Below are 12950 nucleotides of genomic sequence, written 5' to 3' on the forward strand. Positions count from 1 at the left end.
TATCATTTAAATATGACATAAACGAATCAGAACATAACAATAAATCATCCACATATTGTATTAGAACAGATCCATTGGCAGGTTGAAAAGATTGTAAACAGTCATGTAAGGCCTGGGAGAAGATACTAGTCTGTCTATGAAACCCTGGGACAATCGTGTCCATGTGTATTGTACACCCCTGTATGTAAAGGCAAATAGGTACTGACAGTCAGGAGGAAGAGGTACAGAGAAGAAAGCAGAACAGAGGTCAATGACAGTGAAATGGGATGCATTCGGTGGGATCTGCATAAGAATGACAGCTGGATTTGGCACTACGGGAAATTGTCTCTCTACTACCTTATCACTACTTGAAATGCATTGGAAACTGGGATTCATCTGCTAGTGGAACTATTTGATGATGTGCAGTTAGCTGAACCAGCCAGAGGCTTGAAGGGAGCAGGGCAGTTTATCCGGAGACTCCCCATACATACTCTCTTGAAGCACCGAGTCTGGTGCTAATTATGGTATGGTTCTAACCTTTACAGAACATATCTTTTGTGAAGGAATCTCCTTTTTTTCTCTCTCTTTGTAATAGAATTACATTGTTTTGTATGTTGTGTCATTAAATTTGTTTTTCTTTAAAAAGTTACTACACTATATGGTGCCTTTTTTTTCCTCTTTTTCATATATAATTTGGAGAGAGACAATTTTGGATTAACACAAGAATATATGGATGACAAATAAGAAGACAGAAACATTACAGAGACTTTCTATGTACTCTCTATTGTGTGTATGAGTTCCCTGACTAGCGCCGTTAATGTGTGACCGATCTTTTTGTATTGTATAACCCCTCTAAGGTCTTGTACCTTGGCTACACTTGCTGTACAGACTAAAATTCCCTGCTGCAATAACTGCTCAATTATGGTATAAACCCCTAACTCTACCTCCTGTTTTAATGGGTACTAGGGAATTTTTGGAGCTTGCCTACCACTTTTTAGATTTACCATTGCAGGAGCTACATTTTCCATTAACCCAGTGTCCTGTCCATCCTTGGTCCAAAGTGAATCTGGAATTTGGGATAACATTTGATCTACCTGAGATGGGCTTTTTCCTGAACCAGTAGAGTGATACATTATCCTTTGGGGAGTGTCCAACATATCCCTCACCTCATGCGCAACTCTCTCTGGGATATCTAGAAATATACCATCAGGGGTACAATATATGACACATCCCATCTTACATAACAAATCCCTTCCCTGTAGGTTAGTAGGAGCCGATGTTGCCAGGAGAAAAGAATGCCTGGTATGCAAAGGCCCGATAGTAACCTCTGTGGATTTAGTTACAGGATAATGTTTCACTTTACCCGTTACACCCATTGCTGGTACTGTCTCGCTGGTCACCTGTAAATTAGAGGGGGATTTTATCACTGAACTGGTCGCAGCTGTGTCTACAAGAAAAGGATGTTTAGTACCAGCTACATCAACCATCATCACCGGTTCTTCCCTAGTACTTTCTGGTAACCTGACTATCTGTTTATTACAGGTATGACCTGACCCCTAGCGTTGACTTTCACTCTACAATACAGCATTTAAGGCCACAATTGGAGCTGGTGAATGTTGGAAATTTCCTGTACTCTTTGTATATACCTTATGTAGATATCCAGGTAAACTCTGGTTAGGGGGTCCTACCTTCTTCACCTTACAGTTCCTACTTACATGTCCCACTTGGTTACAGTTAAAGCACCTTCGTGGATGGGGTGGGTGAAAGGGTTGCTGTGTGGATTGAGAGGTAGGGAAAGATTGTGGGTGTGCATAAGGATTTTGAGGGTAATATGGTGGTTGTGGATAGTATGGGTTTTGAGGCTGTGTGTGATAAATGGGGTAGGGCTGTGGTGGTGGTGCAGGATTGGTGAGGGCATGTAGCTGTGTAGGTGCATGTGTGTCTGGTGGCTGTGATGTTACGTTCATTCTTTCTAGAGCTTGATTACTAACAGCCATTAGTTTCTCGCTCTGGGTCTCTCTCTTTTTGAGGATGTTTTTATCATGTTCAATAGCGGATTCCATGAGTGTGTCTACTGTAACTCCTCTCCAGCCAGGTAGTGAGGTCTGAACTCGGGTCTTTAGATTGTCTTTTAGACCATCCATAAGTACCGTGATGATCATTCCCCTGTAATGAGTGCTATCTTTAATATCCTCTATCCCAGTGTATTGGGTGATAGCCTGCAGAGCTCGGTTACAGTAATCCTCTGCAGATTCACTCTCTTTTTTGTTTTATGGTGAAAATTTTGCTCCAGTTAACTACTACTGGAAAATATACACCCAATTGAGTTATTATGCGGGTAATGTTACCTTGGTTACCCTCATCTGTTAAGGGACCATCTCCATCCAATACGCAATCTGTGATAAACTTTTTCACATCGGTATTGTGTGGAAGCCACGCCCTTAACACCACTTGCCAATCTTTATTGGTTGGCTTGTGAGCATTACCCACAATTTTCAAAAATCTTTGGCATTTCGCTAATTCCTTTTTAGGGTCAGGGAAATCATTCATTATGGAATTTAGCTCAGCTCTTGTCCAAGGACAATGCATTGCTACCTCCCTTGTGGGCACTACACCGTTCGCCTCCTCATTCCCATTTGGAACAGTTATTGTCCGGATGGGATGCAGACCGGTCACACTGCTACCTTTGAACTGGTTATCTGGCTGGGGATTTAGTCTATTATTGCTATGTATGTGGTTAACAACTTCCTCTATGGGTGCAGTGGATGTTAACACTTCCTGCACTATCACTGATGAAGATGGGGCCACCACTCGTGCTTGTTGTTATGGAGCATCTAACATGTGTACAGCATCGGAAATGGCAGACATAACAACAGGTTAAGCATCCGCATCATAAACATTTTCTTTGTGATTACTCAAGAGAGGGTACAAGTTACTTGTTAAATTTTTATGGGTTTTTACATCGAATGTACCTCCACCCCGATCCGCATAGGGTGGTGGTGGTGCACATGAACCACTGGCAATACCTTCTGTAATGCTACCTTGCCGTGCGTGCTATTCTGAAGCACGCATGCACCGCAGTTTAGCGCCGCGTGTGCACTCTCCTGTATTGTGCCGGTGACGCTAGTTTGCATCGGATGCACACTTTTAAGCCACGCATCCCCCTCATGCTGCTACAACTTTAAACACTTGTTATATTTTATCTTTTTCATTCGAGAGTGCACCATACAGATACTATCTAGTACATTGTTCAATACCTCCTTATCAAAGCTGCCAATTCTGGGGAACGGTCTAACACTCTTCCTCGTCATTTTAAACCATACATCACAGTACCTAGTTGCATAAGCACCGTACCTAGTATGTATAATATGCCGTGCCGACCCAAACGGCGCTTCCAACAGCAGCACATCATCTAACATCTCTACCGTTTGTTTGGCTCCCATCTTTGGGAAAATGACGCTAAACTTTTAAATAGAGATTTAGACTGGTGAAAGAACATCAAGGCTACTTTCACTTACCTGTGGACGATATTAACAGGATGTGCCCACACACCTATGGTAGAATAACCAGGCTGCTTCCATGCACCTAATCCCTTTTTGACTACCTTTCAACTGCTAGCATTTAGGCATTCCAATAACACCTACCCTTTTCAGTGATTTCGTCCACCCCCTACTCAGTTCACAATCATAATTTGCCACAACTGTGCGGTTCAATTACAATGCTCAAATAACCCTAACTGATCACTGAATACTGCAATCACACTGAGTGCCGATACCTACAACAAGGACAACAACTATACCTGCTTATGTGTATAGACTGCTGTATCTACTACCGAGCCTCTAGGCCGACACCAGGTGCCTAGCACTTAAGGGTCCTACGATACCCTTAACTAGGGAACATGTTACCCCTACCAACAAATGTTCACTGTTACACACCCTTTTCCTGCACAGAAAAATACACATTTTCCCAGATTATGGCAACACTGATCAAGATATTTACAACAATGCTGTCTATCAATATCACAATGCAATCTCAATGGCTTTGTTTGAAACATGTGGCAGCAATACAGGAAATACGTATACGCTACTGTGCAACTAGTCGCATACACAATAATGCGACTACTACACAAAACGTATTATTACCCTTATGCTATTGTGCGACTTCCCCTATTTAACATGAAATTTTATCAACGAAGGAAAACAAACTTTTTCCTCCCTTACCCCTTGAACAACACAATAACGGGTAGCGGACTCTCAGCAACAAAGTGGTACCAAGAAAGAAGGCACAATGCGTTCTTTCCTGCTATGGTGCCTCCACCCTTTTGCTGATAGATCACTGACCGAGTGTTACCGAGTGACCGGTAGCATGATTTCACAATGTGAGCCCCCAACTTTTGATTCCTACCTATCTATTCCTACCTACCTATGCACTCTAAAATAATTGTCGCTGTTTAGCATTATGAGTCGCAAAATAAATAATTGCTTTCAGACTTTGATTGTGGTTCCAAAGCACAAAAAGTTATTATTCAACATAAAAACAGATACTTACACACTGTGATCTAAATACAATTAGCGCAAATAAATTATACAGACCCAAGGTACAGTCGTTACATACGCATGCGCTCTGGACCCAGATCCCGGCATCAAAGAAGAAACCTCCATCAACAGCAAAGCTAGAAGACTGAAATCCAGTTTCAGAGAGCCCACATATATACCCTACAGAGATAGGCAATACAATAGAACAGTTTGACATGATTCCATTGGTTCTACTTCCTGGTTCTTCTGTTACCGTATAATTCATAGGTCAGTTCGTATGGTCACATTCCAGCTTCTAACAGCTCTTTGAGTCCTTTTTCCCGCTGCACAATAAATCTAAGCTGGCTACATTACAGAGTACATTTTAATGTTTTAACTCTCTATGATCCACAGTTTGCAGACACATGTTGCGATCTCCTCACCGATGATACCGGAAATCTGCAGACACATGTTGCGATCTCCTCACCGATGATACCGGAAATCTGCAAAGACCCAGTGGTTTAGATTGATACCAAACACAGTCTGCTTACCATGTACTAAACCTTAGATTTCAAATAACATTTATTTCACAACATTACTAATACTGAATAAACCTTGAATATCACACTTTAATGCTAGGGAACCTTTTTATGTAAGTGTGCAGTGTGTAAGTATTGGGGTATTAAGAAAAGACGCTAGTTAGCGTTGTGCGACTACGTGTTTGTGGAGTACACCATGGTACGTGTTTTGCAGGGTTGATCATTTTATATGTTTTAGTGACTGTCTGTATTTATATGATGAGGACTTTTAACATCTTTCCTTTGCGTGGGAATCGCACAACACTAACTAGCATTGCCGTATGTACTTATAATGGGTGAAATTCACTAAAATGGCGCTGGGCGGCCAGTCGCAAAATGGCGTCTCATTGCCATTCGCAAAATGGCATTGTGCAGATTTCATTTTAAACCGATTCTGTCTCAGCCAATTTTCCGGCTTCGACATATGGAAAGTTGCAGGTGAAAATTTATATATTATGCAAACATCCTGTACTCAGTGTATTGGTGAGCAGAGTTGCTGAAGGGTAGAGGAGTACTGGTGCCATGGATAGTGCAAAGGAAGAACAGGAAAGAGGAGGGCCCTGCTCTTGAGAAAATAAATAATAAGGGGAAGGTATAAACAGTTTTGAGGGTGAACTGAGAAGTATACATAGAGGACAGGAAGAAGAGTATCAAATTAGGAAGAGGACTAGTAAGCATTGATAAAAATTTACAATTTAAAGGCATGTTTTAAGCCAGAGAGACTGGTAGAGAGGGTGTCCAGGTGATGATGTGAGTTCTAAGTTACAGTTGTCTAAGATGAACATAATGGGCCAAATGTAATAGGTAGTCTGTTTTAGTAACAGTACAAACTCGCACTTTTTAAAAGTGCGAGTTTGTACTGAAACTCGCAAATTCAATAGCCTGCGAACTTTTCAGCTCGAGGCTACTGCATTTGCAAGTTTAGGCGAGTTTAGGACTATGTAAACTGACACCTTTTAATGCGAGTAGCATTAAAAGGTGCGAGTTTTAGAGAAGCCATCACAGATCAGTGAGATCCGTGATGGCTTCTGTGTGTGTAAAAAAAAAAACGTGCACCCCCTCCCCAAAAGCATAACCAGCCCCGGGCTTTATAAAGCCTATTCTGGTTCTAAAAATACAGGGGCCAAAATGCGTAGGGGGCCCCTGTATATGAAGAACCAGTACAGGGCTTTGTTGAGCTGGTCCTGGAAAATCAGAGGACAAAACGAGTAGGGGTCCCCTGAAAATTCCAGAACCAGCACCGAACTCTTTCTAGCAGGGGGATAATGCCACAGCCAGGGAAAACCTTTCACCGGTTTCCCCAGCCAAAGCATTATCCCTGACCGCTAGTCAGTCCAGGCCGGGGATCCCTGGGGAGTTGAGGACCCCCCCAATAAAGGGGTCCCCCTCTCCAGGGCACCCCAGGCCTAGACTGATAGCCCGGGGCTATCCCCGTTACCCTATACCCGTGGGTGCCGGGTTGATAGTGTTAGTAAAGTGTAAAAATAAAGTTTCCATATTGTCTTTAGTTGTAGAACCACAAGTACCAGCAAACCTCCCCTGCATGCTGGTATTTGGAGAACCACAAATACCAGCATGCGGGGTATTACTGGCCCGCTGGTACTTGTAGTTCCACAACTAAAGAAATACGTAAATAAACAAACATGAAAGTAAAATTTTAATAAAACATACATGCACACTCACACTCACACATACTCACCTAGTATCCGAAGTAATCCATAGAGGTGTACCTGAAAAATAAAAAAACATACTCACCTCTCCTATGCGTAGATCGCGTCCACTTCTCCAAGTAGGCAATCCAGGGGTTAAAATAAAAAAACGCAAAAAACCCGATCCATGCCGGACTGAGCAAAGGTATGTGTGTACACATACCTTTGCTCCGCGTAAATGACCGGGGCACAAGAGTGCCCCGTCAGTGAAGGGGCCGCCAGCCAATCAGGGAGCATCTCCGTCGGAGCAGCTCCCTGATTAGCTGAATGCAGCCAGCCTGTGTCTCCCATAGACGTCTATGGTGAGAAATCCCCATTGAAGTCTATGGTGGGAACCGCTACATCGTAGCCGCAAGATTAATTGAGGTGAATCTTGTGGTTACATCAATGATACAATGTCGCGACATTTGAATAGTTTCGGACATTTTTCGGATGACTAAGCAGCATAGGTTTCGGCCGCAGAATGCCTATGTGGCCATATAATTAATTTAAAGAATTTGGCTGAGGTGGCTCCTGTACTCTATGGTAGACCCAATGATGTCAGGATGACAACTGAAGCAGCTGTGTCCAGCCTACTTAGTCCCTTGCCTTGTTGTCTTGGGGATTGATTGGCATCATAATTTTCTTTTCAAATAAAAAAAACTAAACTATATGCTAGTGAGGTTTTGCCTTGCTCTGCACTTGTACCATGCCATAGTTTCAGAGCTCTTCAACTAGAGGGTGTGGGTCACAGTCCAGCAAGTCACACATCAATTACTGCCTCACCTCCTCTCCTCTTCTACTGTCCCATGGCACCCAAAGACTCTCCTTCCACACTTCAGATAAGTACTAAGTGTAAAGGTATGTCTATGTCTTCTTGTCCCTTTTGTATAAGTCTTTCCTGTGCCAGCCTCTTTGCCCTTTTCCTGTTTATGCCAGCATATCTACCCCATGCCAGACTCTGTCCTTTTCCTGCCTATGCCAGCCTCTCTGCTCTTTTCTTGCCTATGCCAGCCTCTCTACCCTTTTCCTGCTTGTGCTAGTCTATCTGCCTATTTCTTGTCTGTGCCAGCCTGAGAAGCACTTCTCCAATCAGTGCCAGTCTCTCAGTTCCTCATCTGTTTATGCAAATCTTTCTGTAGTTTCTGTATGCAGGGCCACCATCAGGGGGGGACTGCCGGGACTAGAGTCCCGGGCCCGGACTGAAAGAGGGCCCGGCTGGCTGCAGAGAAGACAAGCTCCGAGGGCATTTTGAAAGCGTCGCTGGCCGTGAGCCAGTGATAGCTCGTGGACTGGCAGGCAATTAGGAGTGGCCACAGCGGTGGCTCCTGATTGGTTGCCGGCCCGCGCACTCCGATTAACTTGCAGCCAGCAGTAAATTAAGATGCAGCTGCCTTCCGGCCCCTGGGCCCTGTCTCTGTTCGGGTGTGATCATGAGCGGCAGCCAGTCTGGCAAACGCCAGCCAGCGGGAAGAGGGGGAGAGAAAGGGACAGCAGCAGCAGCTAGGGAGGGAGCAGCAGTGGAGAGGGGATAAGCTACCTGCTACAGCCGCTGTGAAGAGGAAGAAGTGCTCAGATGGGCAGGAGAGACTGCAAGGGATCCCTCTTCCCATCCAGGTACAGAGACTCCTCCTCTCCCACTTTTATCCTGCTCTCCCACCCTCACCCTGCTCTCCGACTTTTACCTTGCTCTTCCACCCTGAACCTGCTCTCTCACTTTTACCCTGCTCTTCCACCCTGACCCTGCTCTCCCACTTTTATCCTGCTCTCCCACCCTCACCCTGCTCTCCCACTTTTAGCCTCCTCTTCCACCCTGACCCTGCTCTCCCTCCCTCACCCTGCTCTCCCTCCCTGACCCTGCTGTCCCTCCCTCACCCTGCTCTCCCACCCTGATCCTACCATTCCACCATGACCCTGTTCTCCCACCCTGACCCTGCTCTTCCACCCTGACCTTGATCTCTCACCCTGACCCTGCTCTTCCACACTGACCCTGCTCTCCCACCCTGACCCTGCTCTTCCACCCTGACCCAGCTCTCCCTCCCTCACCCTGCTCTCCCACCCTGACCCTGCTCTCCCTCCCTCACCCTGCTCTCCCACCCTGACCTTACCTTACTCTCCCCCTGCTCTCTCACCCTCCCCCTGCTCTCACCCTCCCCATGCTCTCTCATCCTCCCCCTGCTCTCACCCTCGCCATGCTCTCCCACCCTAACCTTGCTCTCACACCCTCATCTCCCCATGCTCTCCAAACCTAACCTTGCTCTCACACCCTCATCCCACTGTCACACCCTCACCTGTATATTATAGATTAACATGTTATAATACCCACCCCCACAGCCCAAACTATGATATATATATTTTTTTTAAATGGTTTACGTACCAATTAATGCCACACCTCTGCTATACCTCCACCCACATTCACAGCAATGCCCACCTCTAACAAACTGCCCCCCCATCCCAAGGGGGGGAGGGGAACTGACTTTTTTTGACAGTCCAAGTCCCCCCAATCACTGATGGCAGCCCTGCCTGTATTTGTCAGCCCCTCCATCCTTCCTCTTTCTGTGACATCTTCATTGTTTGCAGCCTTTCTGCTGATCTGTCTGTACCAGACTCTCTGCTCTTCTGTCTGCACCAGTCTGCTCTTATCCTGTCTCATTTAGCATCTCTGCTTTTCTTGTGTTTTCTCTAACCAATTTCCTGTCTGTGTAAGCTTTTGTGCTCTTCTCCTGCATTTACCAGCCTCTCTGTTCTTCTCCTGTGTGCACCAGACTCCGTGTCCTTCCTCTGCCTGCGCATGCCTCTGTGCCCTTCCACTGTCTTTGCCAGCCTCTTTGCCTTTCCTCTGCTTGTGCTTACCTCTCTGCCTATCCTTTACTGTACTAGTCTCCATGTGTTATCTATAATTTTGTATTCCCCCTCTGTCTTCTAATCTGTCACTCTTTGCTTTTGTGTTTGCATATGTCAGCTTTGTGTACAGTGGGGTTGATTCTGAGTCAGATGGGTGACTTTGAATGGGTGCAAATGGTGAGTTTTGTGCATACAGCACATGCACATATGCAAATTTACACATATTTGCATATGTCTGTCCTATTATGAGTCAGATGGAACTTGACCTGATGTGTCTTTGCATGAATTTGGGAGTTTTGGGGCAGCAACAATGTGAGTGTATGGGACTACCATGATTTGTGGGAGTGTCGTGGGCATGTGTGAAAAGCTGCTCTATGTGATTCTGAGTCATGTGTACAGGGATGGGATGCTTGTTTTAGACAGATCTCTTGCACCTAGCATGTGGCTGGTGCAATTGCAGATACTAATGATGATGGTTGCAGCTGCAGGTATAAAATTAGTGGGCAGCATGCCTTCCTGCTTGCATTAGATCAATGGATTCTTGCATAAGCATAAGGTAGTAAACCAGGATTCCACAGACGCCCGCAACTGCAGTCACTTTTCATGTGACTCAGAATCAGCCCCAGTATATCTACCTTTTCTTTCTCCTCATTTCTGTGCTTGTCTGTCTCCTTTTACTCCTCTATTCCCTTCTTGTGTGATTTACCCCAACCACCTATTTTTCCCCTTTTCTCCTCACACTTAGGGGTATATTTACTAAATTGCGGGTTTTCAGAAATGAAGATGTTGCCCATAGCAACCAATCAGATTCTAGCTATTATCTTCTAGCAGGTGTTAGATAAATGTTAAGTAGAATCTGATTGGTTGCTATGGGCAACATCTCCATTTCTAAAAGTCTGCACTTTAGTAAATATAACTCTTATTATCTTGTTCTGTACCTTTTTCTGCCTCACCCTTCCTCTTCCACTGTTCCCCTCTATGTGACTCACTTTCTGTTAGACTGAAATCAATGGAGTCCTGGTAGCAGATGATTAGTAGAGAAGTAGTTGTACGGAGGCACAACTGTATCCAGTGCCACCTTGCTGAACTGTGGATGGCAGGTAAGCACAATATACAGGGTGTTCCATAGGTATGGAAACACCATTATAAAAAAGGAGATGAGTAAGGAAATATTATTCCAGTGTCTATATATACGATATGAGAGTGAGGGAAAACCTTTTAGGGTATGTTACCAGTATTGCGGCCATATTGAAGTTGGTCATCTTGGATGCAACTCTGAATTTTTAATTTGGAAGGTAGTCATGTGACATCAAACAGATGCAGAATTTCATAAGAAAAACAATGGTGTTCTTCAGTTTAACATATCTTTATTCTCGAGTTTTAACTGAGTTCTCTTTTGCATGTAGTGACATTAATGACAATGTCACTAACACAAACTAATGTGTTGAGATTTTCTTGATATCTAGAGAACAAAGCACATGTGCTATTGCAAATGATTTCACTCAAATAGACCATCCATTACTCACAGTGCAGTTGCCAAACTCCTTGCTAAATTTAAAGAAACTGGATCAGTTGCAGATAAACCAAAAGTGGACAATCAAAAACTGTTACAGATAAAGCAATAACAACTGCTGTTCTGGTATCAAAGAGCCCACCAATGTGCACTCATCGTCTGTCTTGTGAATGTGGGGTTAGTCGTACAGCCATTTTGAGAATTTTGTGTACACATAAATGGCACCCCTACAAGAGTAAGATGTTGCAACACCTGACTGAGGATGACCCAGACCATCAGGTGGAGTTTGCACACTGGGTAAGACAGCAACTTCACCTGAACCCTCATTTTCCACACCAGGAATTGTTTAGTGATGAGGCAAAACAAACAGAACCACAGGTACTGGTCAGAGACAAACCCTCACCAGATGGATGCCTGTAGGGTTGTAGCTTAGGCAAAACAGTTGGTATGGTGTGGTTTGTGGGGTACCTGTATTGTGGCACCATTCTTCATTGATGGAACATCAACAGCAGCATGATACAAGAGGTTGTTAGATGAAGAGATTTTTCCATCATTCTTATCAGAGGATGGGTCATATCCTAATTTCTTCCAGCAAGATGATGCCCCACCCTATTATGGACTCATTGTCAGGGAATATTTTGATGTGCAGTTCCCCAAAGGTGGATTGGCCATAGAGATCCAGTCCAGTGGCCATCAAGATCCTCAGATTTAACTCAGTTGGATTTCTTTCTCTGAAGTTACCTGAAGTTACCACTCATGATTGGGGATCTACAGGAATATATGGTTGGATCCATTATGGACTGGATTTCTTGGGATTCACTATATTTACTAGTTATTAGCAGGTCTATGTCTGGAATTAAGTTTATCTGTAGGCTCTATTGAGAGCTGTTTATATACAGGCCCTTTCACTCCTTCACCATATGCCTTGAGGATGATACACACTTTATGTATTGAAACGCGTTGGAAGAGAGTTGACCTGGATAGGACCTTACCTGGTAGATGGTTGGTGGATCGTGGGTTATTCACCCATTTCTTAAAAGTGAGATTTGTCTACTTTTTTCACACTAGTAGACCATTATATTTGGTAAGGGTCCATCCATCTTTATTTTTATTTCTTATGTTGTAATTTGAATAAAACATTGTTACACTATTGGAGATTTTCTATTCTTTACAAACTTGTGGAATAAATATGAGATTCTAAAGATCTGAAGGTGCGGTGGGACAGCCTTTGAAAGTGCATGATTTTCTACTTTACATGGTAGACCAATATTTGGTGTAATTAAGCATAATTACTGTTTCCTATATTTTGATTGGTCCCATAACTACTACACTATGAGGATATTATTTGTATTTTTTTGAAGTGACTATTCTGGATATAAAGGAATAAGAAGATCCTGTTGGACAGATATACCCAGAGAGAATTGAACTGAGACTTCTGTTTGTATTGTTAGGAGCATCTCCTGGACACACTTGGTGATATTTATATGTTGTACTTTATTGTGAAGTGTTTTGTGACACCTTTTCTTACTAAGGAGTCTAAGGGGCAGTCAAGTGCGCATGTGTTATCTTCATACCCAATTTTTTGCAAATTGTGCGTTGTATCCATTTAGTATTGGGAGAAGCTGGGGGCAGCCCAGCAGCTGCCAGAGTGCTGGTCTCACACCCAGTGTAATGAGAAATGGTAGAGTGACATGCTGGCATGCCTATCAAAGTTTCTTTCATCAGGGGCATGACCTAATGAGCACGAGGCCATATACACATGTGCAAGAAGTCCCTGGAACCTATGTTACAATTTGGAGGAGAAAATTTTAAAGTTGGCAAGTATGCTCCTGTG

The sequence above is a fragment of the Taudactylus pleione genome, unplaced genomic scaffold, assembly GCF_031769625.1.
Source record: "Taudactylus pleione unplaced genomic scaffold, aTauple2 ptg000019l, whole genome shotgun sequence".
Lineage (NCBI taxonomy): Eukaryota > Metazoa > Chordata > Amphibia > Anura > Myobatrachidae > Taudactylus > Taudactylus pleione.